Source organism: Mchenga conophoros, linkage group LG23, assembly GCF_057382185.1.
Source record: "Mchenga conophoros isolate Kocher_MC1m ecotype Shallow Benthic linkage group LG23, M_conophoros_male_GT1.1, whole genome shotgun sequence".
Lineage (NCBI taxonomy): Eukaryota > Metazoa > Chordata > Actinopteri > Cichliformes > Cichlidae > Mchenga > Mchenga conophoros.
In genome coordinates this window covers 53,070,764-53,087,109 of record NC_140547.1, presented here as the reverse complement: position 1 = coordinate 53,087,109, position 16,346 = coordinate 53,070,764, and positions in this window count along the sequence as shown.

Below are 16,346 nucleotides of genomic sequence, written 5' to 3'. Positions count from 1 at the left end.
CTACCACCCTCGCTCTCTTTCCACTGCACTCGCTCCTTGTATCAGGTGATCGGGTTAATTGGGAACCCACCTGCACATTGATTGCAGGGTGGCGCTAGCCTGTATAAAGCTAAGCCGATGTCTTGTTGGATTAATTCCTCCCGAGCTTCTGGTACGATACAGCAGTAAATGCTGGCGTACTGCGACGGACTGATCAGCAAGAGCCGATTATACGACAGCTACAGGTATGCTCTCGCTTAACCTTGGATTCCCTCCGAATACTGGAATTGGTGTTAATATCCTTTTCCGGCCTGTTGTAGCGCAGCAGTCTGTTTAATTCTGCCATTGCGGAGAGAGGTGTTCGTGGTATCTCCACCAATGAGAGTATAGTGCCTCCGGTCCTGGGGTAAGCTGTTAGAACTACTTTTATTAGCATTCATAGCTATAAGAGTTTAAGGTTACACTTATCTGTTTCAGGGTTCACTGCTGTACTCACCTCGCCATGGTAAATTGTCCAACCTAAATTGGAAGAGTGGACTGCCTGCTCAGTTGCTGTTGTGAACTCCTCCTTGGTGGAGTCTGCTGTCTTGTCTCGTTTTGTCTTATCTTGTTTTTATTAAGTAGGCTTACCTTTTTTTGGGTTCGCCTGGTGTTCTATTTTACCCTGGACTGTTGCTCGTACCCACACTTCTGTGATCGGGCTGAAGTGATTCTCTGCCCGAGTGTCGTGCTGGGACTCTAAATCGCCTGGGTGGCCGGTCTCAGCCGGTGGGGAGCCAGACCGGCCTACGCTTGAGAATAATTATTACCAGCACGAGTGGTAGTTTGACCCGTGGGGAATAAGCCTTTCCTGTGTGTGTGTGTGTGTGTGTGTGTGTGTGTGTGTGTGTGTGTGTGTGTGATTTCTTTTATTAAAGTTATTAACGTGTGTTTTAGTCTTTTTATGATTTGTAGCGAGCCTGACGCTCAGTGTCCTTTTATTCTTTTAACATACTTTTCTGTGTTTTATTTCAGTGAAGGAGGACGAGCCAGTGGCCCTGGGACCTCAGGTGGTGGGTCGTTTTCACTTTCTTTTGTACAGCACTGGGTGGTCTGCAGTGATTCTTTTGGTGTGATTTTCTTTTGGTTCCACGGCTGCTGGTAAGTCCAAGTTCCACGATTGTTTATTTTTACTGTAGGACACTGTCAATAATGACGCTACATCTTGCCTTTTAATATTTTATTTATAAAATATTATTTATAATATTTTATTTCTATAAATAAAACTGTTTTAATATTGGAAGCCAACCTGCCTCAGTGTGCATCCTTGAATCTGTGCGGTCTTCTTTTATTCCTTTTATTTATTTTTCTTAAATATATTTCCTGGGGGTGTAATTCCCCTAGGTGGCGTTGTCCAGTTTATTTATTTTGTGCATAACCCCGCCGACCACTTGGTCACATACTTGGCGTTGTCGACAGGATGCACGTTTGAGGTAGATGTTTGGTTTTGTAAATTGTTTTATTTTTTTGCAACGAGTCTAGTTCACCTGTTTGAAGGCTCTATTTGTTTTAGAGTGTGATTATAGACAAGACAGCAGTATCCAGGTAGAAGGAAGAGTAATAGGATTTTAGCACCTTGCTGATTTAATTTTCTCTTTTTTTTTTTTTGGGTCAAAATTTATTATGGAGGAAGAATTGCAGCAACTTAGAGACTTGGTAGCGCAGTTAAGGGCAGATAATGAGCAATTGCGCCGGGATGGGGGCGCTGTGCTCGAGTCTGGTGGCGGGGCCGCGTCGTCCTCTTTCGTACCAGCTGGTTGCATACCAAATGTTGGTAGCCAGGCCGCCGTTACAGAGCGTCTGGTGGTGGTGCCTAGGGACCGTAAATGTCCCATGTTCAATGGTAGAACAGGCATCAATATAGCTGAATGGGTCGAAGAGGTTCAAGCATGCATGCGTGCCCGGCACCTGTCTGTTGCTGATCAAGCTTTCTTTATTTTTGACCATTTAGAGGGAGAAGCAAGGGAGGAGATCAAATTTCGCCCTAATTTAGAGCGAGGGGATCCTGCTCGGGTGTTGACCATTTTAAAGGAACTGTATGGCAATGCGCAGTCCTATGTCACTCTGCAGCAGGCTTTCTTTTCGAGGAGACAACGGGAGGAAGAGACTTTGCAGGAGTTTTCCTTAGCGCTAATGGCTCTGATGGAGCAAGTAAAACAAAGTGCACCTGATGGTATGCGTAACGCAGAGGTGCTGCTCCGAGACCAATTTGTAGAACATGTTGTTGATAGTGGTCTCCGCAGAGAGCTTAAACAATACGTTCGCCGTGTGCCCACTGCCACCTTGTTAGAGGTGCGCGGGGAAGCAATTAGATGGGAAAGAGAAGGGTTTTCAGGCGGTGTTCGCGACCGTGGCTATTCTCAACCATCGGCATATGGTTTTCAGTGTGGAGTGCACACTAGCCCTAGGTTCGCTCCTGTTGGTACACCCGAGTCCGAGTGGCGTGAGCTAAAGGAACTCCTAAAGCGCCAACAAGAGCAGTTAAATCAGCTCACTGAGACAGTGGCTTCTTTACAGAACCCCCGAAGAAGTGTTCGGCCTTCACGGGCTGGCTCGGTGATTTGTCGCCGGTGTCAGCAGCCAGGACACTTTGCTAGGGAGTGCACTGGGGAGCGGGCTTCACGCCGCCCTAGAGCAGGTTCTGATTCAGGCCCTCCTTACGCCGCAGTTGGCAATCATCTTCCCGCTACCCAGTCGGAAAACTAACGCCATCTGTGCTGCAGAGTCACAGTTCAGGTGGGGAGTTCACTGGCTCACAGAAAGATAGGATTGGCAGGCTAATTTCATCGTGTCCAAAGATGGATGTGCTTATTAGTGGGGTAACTGTCCCTTGTTTGGTGGATACTGGGTCCATGGTTTCCACCATCACAGAAAGTTTCTTTTTGGCACATTTTGCCCCTTGGGGACAAGAACGCCTTCAGTCATGTCATTGGCTACAGCTTCGGGCTGCCAATGGGCTTGCCATCCCTTACATTGGCTATTTGGAGCTCAGTGTACTCCTGTGTGGCAAGGAAATGCCCTCTTGTGGAATCCTTATAGTGAAGGACCCTCCTGGGGCTACGCCCTCTGTCCCTGGCATCTTAGGAATGAACGTAATCCGCCGCTGTTATCAAGAACTGTTTGGGGCTTTCGGTGGCTCCTTGTTTCATTCTCCTTCTGTGTCACAGGCACCGAGACCAGTTTTGGAGGCCTTACATCAGTGTCACCAGTCTGCAGCCCAAGCCCCAGAGGACCCTGTCGGTACCGTTAAGGTACAGGGCCCGCGGGCCGTGCGGATACCTGGTGGTGTTATGCAGCTGGTGGCCACTACTTGTTCTCAGCAGTTGTCAGGTCAGGCTGTGCTTTTTGAACCTTCTGAGTCCGGGTTGCCAGTTGGGTTGCTGGCCTCTCCATGTTTGGTTCAGGTGGATAAGGGCGTTGCCTACATCCCAGTCACCAATGTAGGGACAGCGGAAGCTGTTCTCCACCCGCGGACCCGTTTGGGAGTGATAAGCAAAGCTACTGTTGTTAGCCTCCCTGCCGGTGTTAGCGAGGAACACTCTTTTCCCGTTACCGTTTCCTCCCATACAACCAGCAGCCCTGCTCAAGAGATGGTGGATACGATTGACCTGTCTGCTCTCGCTGAGTCAGAGCAACACGAGGTACGGTTACTTTTGCGGAAGTACCGCTCTGTTTTCTCCACTTATGAGGGAGACTTGGGCTGCACAAACCTCATTTCGCACGACATACCGCTACTCGATGACGCACCTGTCCGGCAGAGGTACAGGCGAATTCCTCCTTCTGATTATGAGGCTGTCAGGGCTCATATCAACCAGCTACTGGAGGCCCAGGTAATTAGGGAAAGTAGCAGCCCTTATGCCTCTCCCATCGTGTTGGTCCGCAAGAAGGATGGAAGCCTCCGGCTGTGCGTTGACTATCGTTTGCTGAATAGCAAAACAAGGAAGGACGCCTTCCCCTTACCTCGCATCGAGGAAAGTCTGGATGCCCTAGCTGGCGCACGCTGGTTTTCTACCATCGACCTGGCCAGCAGGTACAACCAGGTGCCAGTTTCTGAGCAGGATAAGCCCAAGACCGCTTTTTGCACGCCGTTTGGCCTGTTCGAGTGGAATCGTATGCCATTCGGGCTGTGCAATGCTCCTGGTACCTTTCAGCGCCTAATGCAGAGGATGTTCGGGGATCAGCAGTGCCAGTCATTACTGCTGTACCTAGACGACATCATTGTGTTCTCCTCGTCTGTCTCTCAGCACCTGCAACGGCTAGAGATGGTGATGGCAAGGCTGCAGCAACAGGGGCTCAAGGCTAAGTTAGAAAAGTGTGCCTTTTTCCAGCAGAAGGTTAACTACTTGGGCCATGTAATCTCCTGTGAGGGTGTCTCGACCGATCCAGCCAAGGTTGACGCAGTAGCCAAATGGCAGTGTCCTCGTTCCGTGTCAGAGTTGCGATCCTTTTTGGGTTTCGCCAGCTATTACCGGCGCTTTGTGGAGGGGTTCGCCGCATTGGCGGCTCCCCTGCATCAAGTGGTGGCTAAATCGGCTGGCACAAAGACAAAGAAGGGCTCGGGACAGAGTTTGAGTGCTATTTGGACCCCTCAGTGTGAGGAGAGCTTTGAGGCCCTGAAAGCAAAGCTTGTGTCTGCACCTGTGCTAGCATATGCTGACTTTACGCGCCCATTTATCTTGGAGATTGACGCCAGCCACAGTGGTTTAGGTGCAGTTCTCTCCCAAGATGTAGAAGGTGTCGTTAGGCCAGTGGCTTATGCTAGTCGAGGTCTTCGGCCACATGAGCGCAATATGGACAATTACAGCTCCATGAAGCTGGAGTTTCTTGCACTCAAGTGGGCCATGGCCGAGAAGTTCCGGGAGTACCTGCTGGGGCAGAAGTGTGTGGTTTACACCGATAACAATCCACTCAGTTACCTCTCTTCAGCTAAGCTGGGTGCCACCGAGCAGAGGTGGGCCTCCCAGCTGGCGGCATTCGATTTTGAGATCAAGTATCGCTCAGGCCGCAGTAACAGGAATGCTGATGCTCTCTCTCGACAGTATGAGACGAGCTCCAGCTTGGCCGAGGGTGTGTTGCCTGGGACTTGTGTCCCGACTTCACTTCGGCAGGCTCAGTGTCCAGCCGTTTTGCCCTCCGTTACTCAGTTGGAGATTGGGGCCTTTCCATCTCACTCCCTGGAGGATATTCGTGCTTTGCAGGAGGCTGACCCCCTCCTCAAGGATTTCTTGGTACACTGGAGGAGGCACACCCTGCCCTCTTCGGAGGAAAGGAATCAGCTCCCCAAACCAGTCATGGTTCTGCTGCGTCAGTGGGATCGTCTGGTGGAGAAGGATGGCATCCTTTATCGCCGTATTTTGCGTCCAGGTGGAGGTGAGGAAGCCCTCCAACTTGTTCTCCCAGAGGCTCTGAAGCCTGAGACCTTGAGGCAGCTGCACCAGGACCATGGGCACCAAGGTATTGAGCGCACCACTGAACTGGTCAGGCAGCGTTGCTATTGGCCCGGGATGTCCTCTGACATCAAGCAATGGGTTCGGCGTTGTGAACGCTGTCAGGTCGCAAAGGACTCAGGGTTGGGGCCTCATAGTTATATGGGTCACCTGTTGGCGTCTAGGCCAAATGAAATCCTGGCCATAGACTTCACGGTGTTGGAACCTTCCCGTAGTGGAGTTGAAAACGTTTTGGTTATGACTGACGTTTTTAGCAAATACACTGTTGCAGTCCCTACTCGGGACCAGCGGGCCTCTACTGTGGCCCAGGCCCTGTTAACAGAGTGGTTTTTTAAGTTTGGCGTTCCAAGCCGCCTCCACTCTGACCAGGGTAGAAATTTTGAGAGTTTGGTGATGCAACAGTTATGCGAATTGTATCGGGTAGCCAAGTCCCGTACAACCCCTTACCACCCAGCGGGTAATGGGCAGTGCGAACGGTTTAACCGAACCCTCCATAACCTCCTCCGGACTCTGCCATCATCTCAGAAACGTGACTGGGCTGCATGCTTACCGCATGTGCTCTTTTGCTATAATAGCACGCCACATCAGGGCACCGGAGAGTCACCGTTTCTCTTGATGTTTGGCAGGGATCCTAGGCTGCCTATTGATTTCCTTCTAGGCCGCGTTCAGGACCCAGTGCCTGGAGAGGTACAGGACTGGGTGGCCGAGCACCAAGCCAGGTTAATGGTGGCTTTTGAGGGAGCTCGGGCACGGTTGTCGCTGGCCGCTGACCGTCGTAAGGAACGGCATGACCAGAGAGTCCACCCTGTTCCTTTAAAGGTCGGTCAGCTGGTGTATCTTCGAGATCATAGCACCCGGGGCCGGCACAAGATCCAGGACCTTTGGAGCTCTGTGGTCTATCAGGTGTTGAGGGCACCCCAAGAGAACGGGGCTGTTTATACCATTGCCCCCGTGGGAGACTTGGAGAAGGTTCGACATGTCCATCGTGACATGTTAAAGGCACAGGTCAGCCTAGGGCCACCTACACCTGGTCCACCGGTTCCACCCCCACCTGTACCCGCTGACTCAGAGCAGACCTCTCTGAGTGACGACGAGTTGTGGCTCCTTGTCCCTGAGGTACCCTCACACCCTGTCGCACCTGTGGTGTCACTTCCCGATGCCTCTAGAGTTCCATCGGTGGAGCTCAGGTCTACTCCCAGTGTGATTGTAGCACCCTCGACCTCTGCTCCCCCAGGTTCTTCCTCAGGCTCTGTTGAACAGTCTGAGGTGAGTGGGCCACATTTGCGGAGAACAGCACGTTCAACAGCTGGTCATCACTCAAATGTTTATCACTTGCCACGTCCTGTTGAATCTGCGTCAGTTGCTAATGCTCAGCTTGCCATATTCAGGCCATGGTGTTAGGTTCCTTGAGTTATTGTCGGGGCGCCAATACAAAAAAAGGGGGGTAGATGTAGCCAGATGGGCTACTCGCCTTCCGTTGTTTTTCTTCTCTCATTCTCTCTCTCTCTCGCTCGCTCTACCACCCTCGCTCTCTTTCCACTCCACTCGCTCCTTGTATCAGGTGATCGGGTTAATTGGGAACCCACCTGCACATTGATTGCAGGGTGGCGCTAGCCTGTATAAAGCTAAGCCGATGTCTTGTTGGATTAATTCCTCCCGAGCTTCTGGTACGATACAGCAGTAAATGCTGGCGTACTGCGACGGACTGATCAGCAAGAGCCGATTATACGACAGCTACAGGTATGCTCTCGCTTAACCTTGGATTCCCTCCGAATACTGGAATTGGTGTTAATATCCTTTTCCGGCCTGTTGTAGCGCAGCAGTCTGTTTAATTCTGCCATTGCGGAGAGAGGTGTTCGTGGTATCTCCACCAATGAGAGTATAGTGCCTCCGGTCCTGGGGTAAGCTGTTAGAACTACTTTTATTAGCATTCATAGCTATAAGAGTTTAAGGTTACACTTATCTGTTTCAGGGTTCACTGCTGTACTCACCTCGCCATGGTAAATTGTCCAACCTAAATTGGAAGAGTGGACTGCCTGCTCAGTTGCTGTTGTGAACTCCTCCTTGGTGGAGTCTGCTGTCTTGTCTCGTTTTGTCTTATCTTGTTTTTATTAAGTAGGCTTACCTTTTTTTGGGTTCGCCTGGTGTTCTATTTTACCCTGGACTGTTGCTCGTACCCACACTTCTGTGATCGGGCTGAAGTGATTCTCTGCCCGAGTGTCGTGCTGGGACTCTAAATCGCCTGGGTGGCCGGTCTCAGCCGGTGGGGAGCCAGACCGGCCTACGCTTGAGAATAATTATTACCAGCACGAGTGGTAGTTTGACCCGTGGGGAATAAGCCGTGTGTGTGTGTGTGTGTGTGTGTGTGTGTGTGTGTGTGTGTGTGTGTGTGTGTGTGTGTGTGTGTGTGTGATTTCTTTTATTAAAGTTATTAACGTGTGTTTTAGTCTTTTTATGATTTGTAGCGAGCCTGACGCTCAGTGTCCTTTTATTCTTTTAACATACTTTTCTGTGTTTTATTTCAGTGAAGGAGGACGAGCCAGTGGCCCTGGGACCTCAGGTGGTGGGTCGTTTTCACACTTTCTTTTGTACAGCACTGGGTGGTCTGCAGTGATTCTTTTGGTGTGATTTTCTTTTGGTTCCACGGCTGCTGGTAAGTCCAAGTTCCACGATTGTTTATTTTTACTGTAGGACACTGTCAATAATGACGCTACATCTTGCCTTTTAATATTTTATTTATAAAATATTATTTATAATATTTTATTTCTATAAATAAAACTGTTTTAATATTGGAAGCCAACCTGCCTCAGTGTGCATCCTTGAATCTGTGCGGTCTTCTTTTATTCCTTTTATTTATTTTTCTTAAATATATTTCCTGGGGGTGTAATTCCCCTAGGTGGCGTTGTCCAGTTTATTTATTTTGTGCATAACCCCGCCGACCACTTGGTCACATTGGGAACAGTAGCAGCAATCAAGAAAAACATTGAAAAACAACCACAGAGCAGATCAGGTGTTACGACGCCCTGAAGTCACAAAGCAAACTGCAGGAAAGAGAGAAGAGAGGAGACATAGTGTAGCATGTAACCGACCTGCTGACGTCAAAGTCATCATAGGTGATCATTCCAGTCCTAATCTGTTTTGGAGAAACTGACATTTTTGGAAAGAAATACAAACAATATTACATATTCTGATAGAATTGATTAGAGGCGGGACTAGGGTTGTGGTCGTCACTTCATGTGACTTAATGTATGTCACTGACCTCCTACATCAGGTGATGCCACAACTGCTGGTCCCAATAGGAAGGTTTCCTATTATTTTATGGTTTGAATGACCTTTCTACTAGTGCATTTAGGCTCAAAGGAGGTCAGGGTCATAAAAATGGTCAAATATAGTATAAAGAAAGCAATGAACTACACTTGTGTAAGTGTTAACATTAGATATTGGAAACATGAACACAAAGCCAGCTGCACAAAGAGACTTTAAAGTGATCGCCACAGTGATTCTGCTTTAAAATCATCAACAGGTGCAAACTGAGGTGCAGCCTGACTGATTATAATAATAATAATAATAATAATAATAATAATAATGGATTGCATTTATATAGCGCTTTATATTATCACTGCTCGAAGGTCACTTTGGGTTCCTGGCTAGCTTAGCGTTAGCATGCTATCTGTGCAGCTGCTTGCAGAGAGCAGCATATTGCAGTAGTTTCTGTCTTAGATGCCATATAATAATAATAATAATAATAATAATGGATTGGATTTATATAGTGCTTTTCAAGGCACCCAAAGCGCTTTACAATTCCACTATTCATTCACTCTCACATTCACACACTGGTGGAGGCAGCTACGGTTGTAGCCACAGCTGCCCTGGGGCAGACTGACAGAGGCGAGGCTGCCATATCGCACCATCGGCCCCTCTGGCCAACACCAGTAGGCGGCAGGTGAAGTGTCTTGCCCAAGCACACAACGACCGAGACTGTCCGAGCCAGGGCTCGAACCGGCAACCTTCCGGTTACAAGACGAACTCCCAACTCTGGAGCCACGATCGCCCATATTCACACTGTAGACTGCACATCAATTTCCTCCCTTGACACTTGAACTGAAATCAGCTGATTGGAGCTCAAGTGGAGTCGATAAACGTGATGGCAAGCTGACAAGTTCAAGGAACTGAGCTGTTAGGAATCAGCTCGTTACAGATCATTAGTTAAGGTTAAAGGAATAATTGCCTCAACAAAACTCTGACTCTTTGTTCACCTGCCTACAGCGCTGAAGAAAGACCTGTGATTGTTCTTAGTGTCTTCAATCACTGATCAATAGTAAGCTAGCTAGCTTTTATAGAACTTTTTATAGCCTCTGTCCTCTATTCTATTCTAGAGGGGGGTGTGGAGCAGGGAAATTATTTTACTGCTATTGTTAAATAATTGTCATCAGTACCATTGCATTAATAATATAATCTGGAGTTTATATTGCATTCAGGGGTTGAACAGTGTGTCTCTTTCAGAAAGACTGAGTTGCAGGCTGACAGGAAGTTGTTTGCAGAAGTGAAAACAGACAGTTATTTTGAGGAGCAGGCCAGACGAGGCCATTTGAATTACTAGGTTATTCAAAATGATCATTGCTGTAACAGAGTAACAGATAGCTTTAAGAAGGCCTTAAGATGCTTATGCACACAGTTATTATGTTTAGTAGAGGTTCTTGATTAAAACATTTATTTAGTAAAAGTCATATCCATAGTTTCAGTTCGATTATTACATATACGAGAGTGGTTTCTGTCTCTCTGTCTGGTGAGGGGTCAGGAGCTAGTCGCGAGGTGAAACAGGGTGCAATTGTGGTTAGCACGCAGACACACACACACTTTTAGTTAGATTCATTTATGGGGGAAAGTTTAATTATGTTTTGCTGATGTTGCAAAGAGCAGTTTGTCGCAGAACTGCTGCTGAGGTGTCAAGATGACAAGCGAGCATCCGGCAGTGACAGGATGCACCTGTTATGAAGATGGAAGACTATGTTCTTTTAAACTGTGTTAAAAGGTCATTGTGGTTTTGATTTGACGTATGTATATATCCTGTCTGTGACGTATGAAGGGGCGTCAGTAAACAAACCCTGATGCTATAAAATATCTGTTCATGCTTTGATTAAGTCGAGGACTACTGGCTGTCTGCGTACAGAGTGTCTTCCCACACGTGTGTTCATTAAAATCATTGTTTGACCAAAGACCTTCTGGACCAAGGCTGGTTTGTACTCTCCTTCCTCAATTTTGAACCTTAACAGGGGAAAAGTCATTTTCCAGACTAAATAAAGATCTTCTAAATTAGTGAGATGGCATTTCCGTCCAAGCTTATAGGTTATGTGCTTTAAGGTGCACACGTGAGAGTTATACCAGGGAGTCAAGTACTTCGATTTGATGCTTTCTTTTTCAGAGGAGCCACAGTATCCAGAGTCATACAGTGTGAGGATGTTATACAATTACTAAGATAACTGAGTGTACACAGTAGCTGCTCTGGGCTGTGTTGCACATGGTATTGATGAAATTAGCAGTGGAGGAATTATGTCCTTAAATGTAGTTACAGCACTTTCCAAAGACATCTGCTGTAGTGAAAAGTATTCAGCACTGTTGTGTGATCCATTGTTGTAGAGTAGGCCAGTTTATAAGTGCTCAGGCCAATAAGAATCAAATTTTATTCCCAAAAACATTTTCTGTCAGGTTCAAGGTTCAAGGTTCTTTATTTGTCACATGCATAGTTATACAAGTATAACACACAGTGAAATGTAGCCATATATATATATGCCTCCTGTCAGGCATCATATCGGCTAAGATGAACAGGCACATGGGTCAATACATGAGCGGGACACAGAAAGGAATTGGCAAGAATACCAGAGGCGCAAAACACCAGCTACTGGTAGACAGAACAATCAGCCGAGACTGCAAGACCAGACTGACCAACCTGTGCACGGCCTGGATTGATTACAAGAAGGCCTATGACTCAATGCCCCACAGCTGGATACTGGAATGCCTAGAATTGTACAAGATCAATGGGACCCTAAGAGCCTTCATCAGGAACTCAATGGGGATGTGGCGTACAACACTAGAGGCCAACCTTAAGCCCATAGCACAAGTCACCATCAAGTGCGGGATCTACCAAGGAGATGCTCTGTCCCCACTGCTGTTCTGCATAGGCCTGAACCCCCTCAGTGAGATCATTAACAAGACTGGCTACGGATACCGACTACGGAACGGAGCAGTTGTCAGCCACCTCCTGTACATGGATGACATCAAGCTGTATGCCAAGAGTGAACGAGACATCGATTCACTGATCCACACTACCAGGCTATACAGCAATGACATTGGAATGTCGTTCGGACTGGAGAAGTGTAGTCGGATGGTAACAAAGAGAGGGAAGGTAGTCAGAACTGAGGGGATTGAACTACCAGAAGGCAACATTGCAGACATAGAGGACAGTTACAAGTACCTGGGGATCCCGCAGGCAAATGGGAACCATGAAGAGGCCGCTAGAAAGGCTGCAACCACCAAGTACCTGCAGAGGGTCAGGCAAGTCCTGAGGAGTCAGCTGAATGGTAAGAACAAGATCCGGGCCATCAACACGTACGCCCTGCCCGTGATCAGGTACCCTGCTGGGGTAATAGGCTGGCCAAAGGAGGAGATAGAAGCCACTGACATAAAGACAAGAAAGCTCCTTACCATGCATGGAGGGTTTCACCCCAAGTCCAGCACCCTGAGGCTGTACGCTAAGCGGAAGGAAGGGGGCCGGGGACTGGTGAGTGTCAGCACCACAGTCCAGGATGAGACAAGGAACATCCAAGAATACATTGGGAAGATGGCCCCAACTGACCGAGTGCTCAGTGAATACCTCAGGCAGCAGAAACCCAAGAAAGAGGAGGGAAACGAGGAACCATCATGGAAGGACAGGCCCCTGCACGGTATGTACCACCGGCAGATAGAGGAGGTGGCTGATATCCAGAAATCCTACCAGTGGCTGGACAAAGCTGGACTGAAAGACAGCACAGAGGCACTAATCATGGCAGCACAAGAACAAGCTCTGAGTACAAGATCCATAGAGGCTGGGGTCTATCACACCAGGCAAGACCCCAGGTGCAGGCTGTGTAAAGATGCCCCAGAGACAATCCAGCACATAACAGCAGGGTGCAAGATGCTAGCAGGCAAGGCATACATGGAACGCCATAACCAAGTGGCCGGCATAGTGTACAGGAACATCTGTGCCGAGTATAACCTGGAAGTCCCGAGGTCAAAATGGGAGATGCCCCCAAGGGTGGTGGAGAATGACCGAGCTAAGATCCTGTGGGACTTCCAGATACAGACGGACAAAATGGTGGTGGCTAACCAACCGGACATAGTGGTGGTAGACAAACAGAAGAAGACGGCCGTAGTGATCGATGTAGCGGTTCAAATGACAGCAACATCAGGAAGAAGGAACACGAGAAGCTGGAGAAATACCAAGGGCTCAGAGAAGAGCTCGAGAGGATGTGGAGGGTGAAGGTAACGGTGGTCCCCGTGGTAATCGGAGCACTAGGTGCGGTGACTCCCAAGCTAGGCGAGTGGCTCCAGCAGATCCCGGGAACAACATCGGAGATCTCTGTCCAGAAGAGCGCAGTCCTGGGAACAGCTAAGATACTGCGCAGGACCCTCAAGCTCCCAGGCCTCTGGTAGAGGACCCGAGCTTGAAGGATAAACCGCCCGCAGGGGCGTGCTGGGTGTTTTTTTTTTTTTGTTTTTTTTTATATATATACACACATATAGTATATACACTGGGTGAATGTGCAGTAGTAGCAGCAAGCAGGTGAATTCTGTACATTAATATGAATAGACATCTGACTATTTTACAGGATAGACAATATAAACATATTTAAAATTAAAGGAATTGAAATGTACATTGTGCCTTGGTTTAGTGTCTGGAAGAGTCCTGTCTCAGTCAATTATAGATGATGTGAGAGGGCGGGTGTGTGTGTTTAGGGCCCGGATGGCTTGGGGATAGAAGCTCCTCTTGAGTCTCTCTGTCCTTGCCCGGAAGATGCGGAACCTTCTACCAGATTGCAGAAGTTGGAACAGTTTGTTGCCAGGATGGGACGGGTCCTTCAGTATCTGCGCTGCTCTAGTCCGGCATCTCCTGGTGTAGGTGTCCTGAAGCGGGGGGAGAGCAATCCTGCAGCAGCGTTCTGCTGTACGGATCACTCTCTGGAGAGCTTTTTGGTCCTTCACACAGCTGTTCCCAAACCACGATGTCATGTTCTGTGTGAGGATGCTCTCCACAGCGCCTGTATAGAAAATCCTGAGGATCTCTGGAGAGACCCTGAACTTCCTCAGTTGTCGTAGGTGATACAGGCGCTGCCTAGCCTTTTTGGTCTGGACCTGAATGTGGGCAGCCCATGTCAGGTCTGAGGAGATGTGGACACCAAGATACTTGAAGGACTGCACCCTGTCCACTGGAGCTCCATTGATGATAATGGGCTTGTAGTCTCTGTGCTGACCCCTTCTGAAGTCCACCACCAGTTCCTTGGTCTTGCTGACGTTCAGCTGGAGGTGGTTGTCCTGGCACCACGATGCCAGATTCTTCACTTCATCCATGTAGGCCGCCTCATCGTTGTTGGAGATGGCACCCAACACCACTGTGTCGTCAGCAAACTTCACAATGGTGTTGGAGCCGTGGGTGGCCACACAGTCTGAAGTGTAGAGGGAGTAGAGCAGTGGCGAGAGGACACATCCCTGAGGTGCTCCTGTGTTGATGGTGATGCTGTTGGAGAAGCACCTGCCCACCCTCACCACCTGAGTTCTGCCAGTGAGGAAGTCCAACACCCATGCACACAGACGGCTGTTAAGTCCCAGATCCCTCAGCTTTGTGAACAGTCTGCAGGGCACTATTGTGTTAAACGCTGAACTGTAATCAACAAACAGCATTCTCACATAGTTACCCTGTTTCTTGTCCACGTGGCTGAGAGTGGTGTGTAGGACGTGGGCGATGGCATCCTCTGTGGATCTGTTGGATCTGTAGGCGAACTGCAGCGGATCTATGGTGTCTGGGATGGAGGAGGAGATGATGTTCTTCAGCAGCCTCTCAAACACCTTCATTACTACCGAGGTCAGTGCAACTGGCCGGTAATCGTTCAGGGATGAGGGTTTGCTGTTCTTGGGCACAGGGATGATGGTGGATCTTTTGAAGCATGTGGGGACCACAGACTTCGCCAGGGACTCGTTGAAGATGTAAGTGAACACACCTGCTAGCTGGTCAGCACAGCAGCGCAGCAGACGGCCGGTGATGCCGTCTGGCCCCGCCGCTTTCCTTGTGTTCACTCTCCTCAGTGCCGCTCGGACGTCATGCTCCGCGATGCTGGTCACCGGTCTCTCGCTGATGACGTCACTGTCCTCGGTAGTCAGGTGGTAGATAACATTAGCCGCCTGGCTAACCTCGAAACGGGCGTAGAACCGATTCAGCTCGTTGGTGAATGCAGAGTCGGCGTTGATCGGCGCAGTGTCCCTGGCTTTGTAGTCCGTAATGGTGCGTAGTCCGTGCCACATACTCCGTGTGTCGCCCTGGTGGAAGCGGGACTCCACACGTTCCCGGTACCGGCGTTTGGCATCTCTCACCGCGCGCCGCTTTGTAGGCGCTCATATCGCCAGTGGCGAGACCCGCGTTGTAGGAGGCGGTCCTGGCGTTTACTGCAGTGCGGATCGATCTGTCCATCCACGGTTTGTGGTTTGGGAATGTGGTGACTCTCGCAGTGGGGATAATCTCCTCCGCTAGCATATTGACGAAGCATACTGCTACTTCCGTAAACTCGTTGATGTCGACTGCGCATGCTCTGAACATGTCCCAGTCTACGTCGTTGAGTGCGTCCTGTAGCGTAGCTTCTGATTGGGCAGTCCACCGTTTTACTTCCCTCTTGGTCACGTCTTCCCTCCGTATGCTTTGTTTATACTGTTCAGTGAGTCTGTTCAGTGACAGGTTGCTTCTCCCACAAGAACTAACAGACTTAAAAACTCCTTTGTCCCACACGCCATCAAACTGTTTAACTCCTCTCTGGAGGGGAGAGGGAGGGGAGACAGGAGGACAAAGGAGGGGGGAACAACTAAGCTGTAGTGCCTCTTCACCTCACTGTACAATACCTTGTGCAATACTTTTTGTAAATAGTCAACAGTGCAATAGACTCAATACTTGAAATGTGCAATTCACTTGTATTTTTATTTTTTATTCCTATTTATTCTATTTATCCCCTTTGTATATTTTATTTATATTTGTTTCTGTATTTATATATGTGTGTGTGTGTGTGTGTGTGTGTGTGTGTGTGTGTGTATATATTGTAAAATTATGATATTATTTTATGCCATGTTATACCCCTAATTAAAGATTGTGAATTATTATGTAGTTTTAGTTTGCATTATTCTCCTGAATTAGAAGAAGCTGATAACTATTGCATTAGTTAAACTGATTTGCATTACATTAAATTGCTGACTTGTTGTGAATGAATGATATTGTTTTATGATGCATTATATTGCTGAGTTATAAGAAATACTGTTCGCAGAAGGTTATTGTCTAATTTGTCTGAGTAGAAGAGAACAGAGTGTGCTGGAGTTTTCTGCCCCATTTCAGCAGGAGCAGATAAACAGGGAGCCAAGGTCGTAGCTCAGGCGCTGTGTGAGAGAAAGCATGTGAATGTTTAGGCTTTTATGATAAGGTGGAGGCACCAGAGGTTATAAAAGTTTGAGCAATGCTCCACCATTTTGAGATTTTGAGGCTGTCTGCATCAGTGTCCATCTCCCACGTGTGTGATCATTAAATCATCGTTTGACTCAACCCGGCCGGACCAGTGTTGTTATTGTGGTTTTTTCTCTTGTCTCCATCCCCAA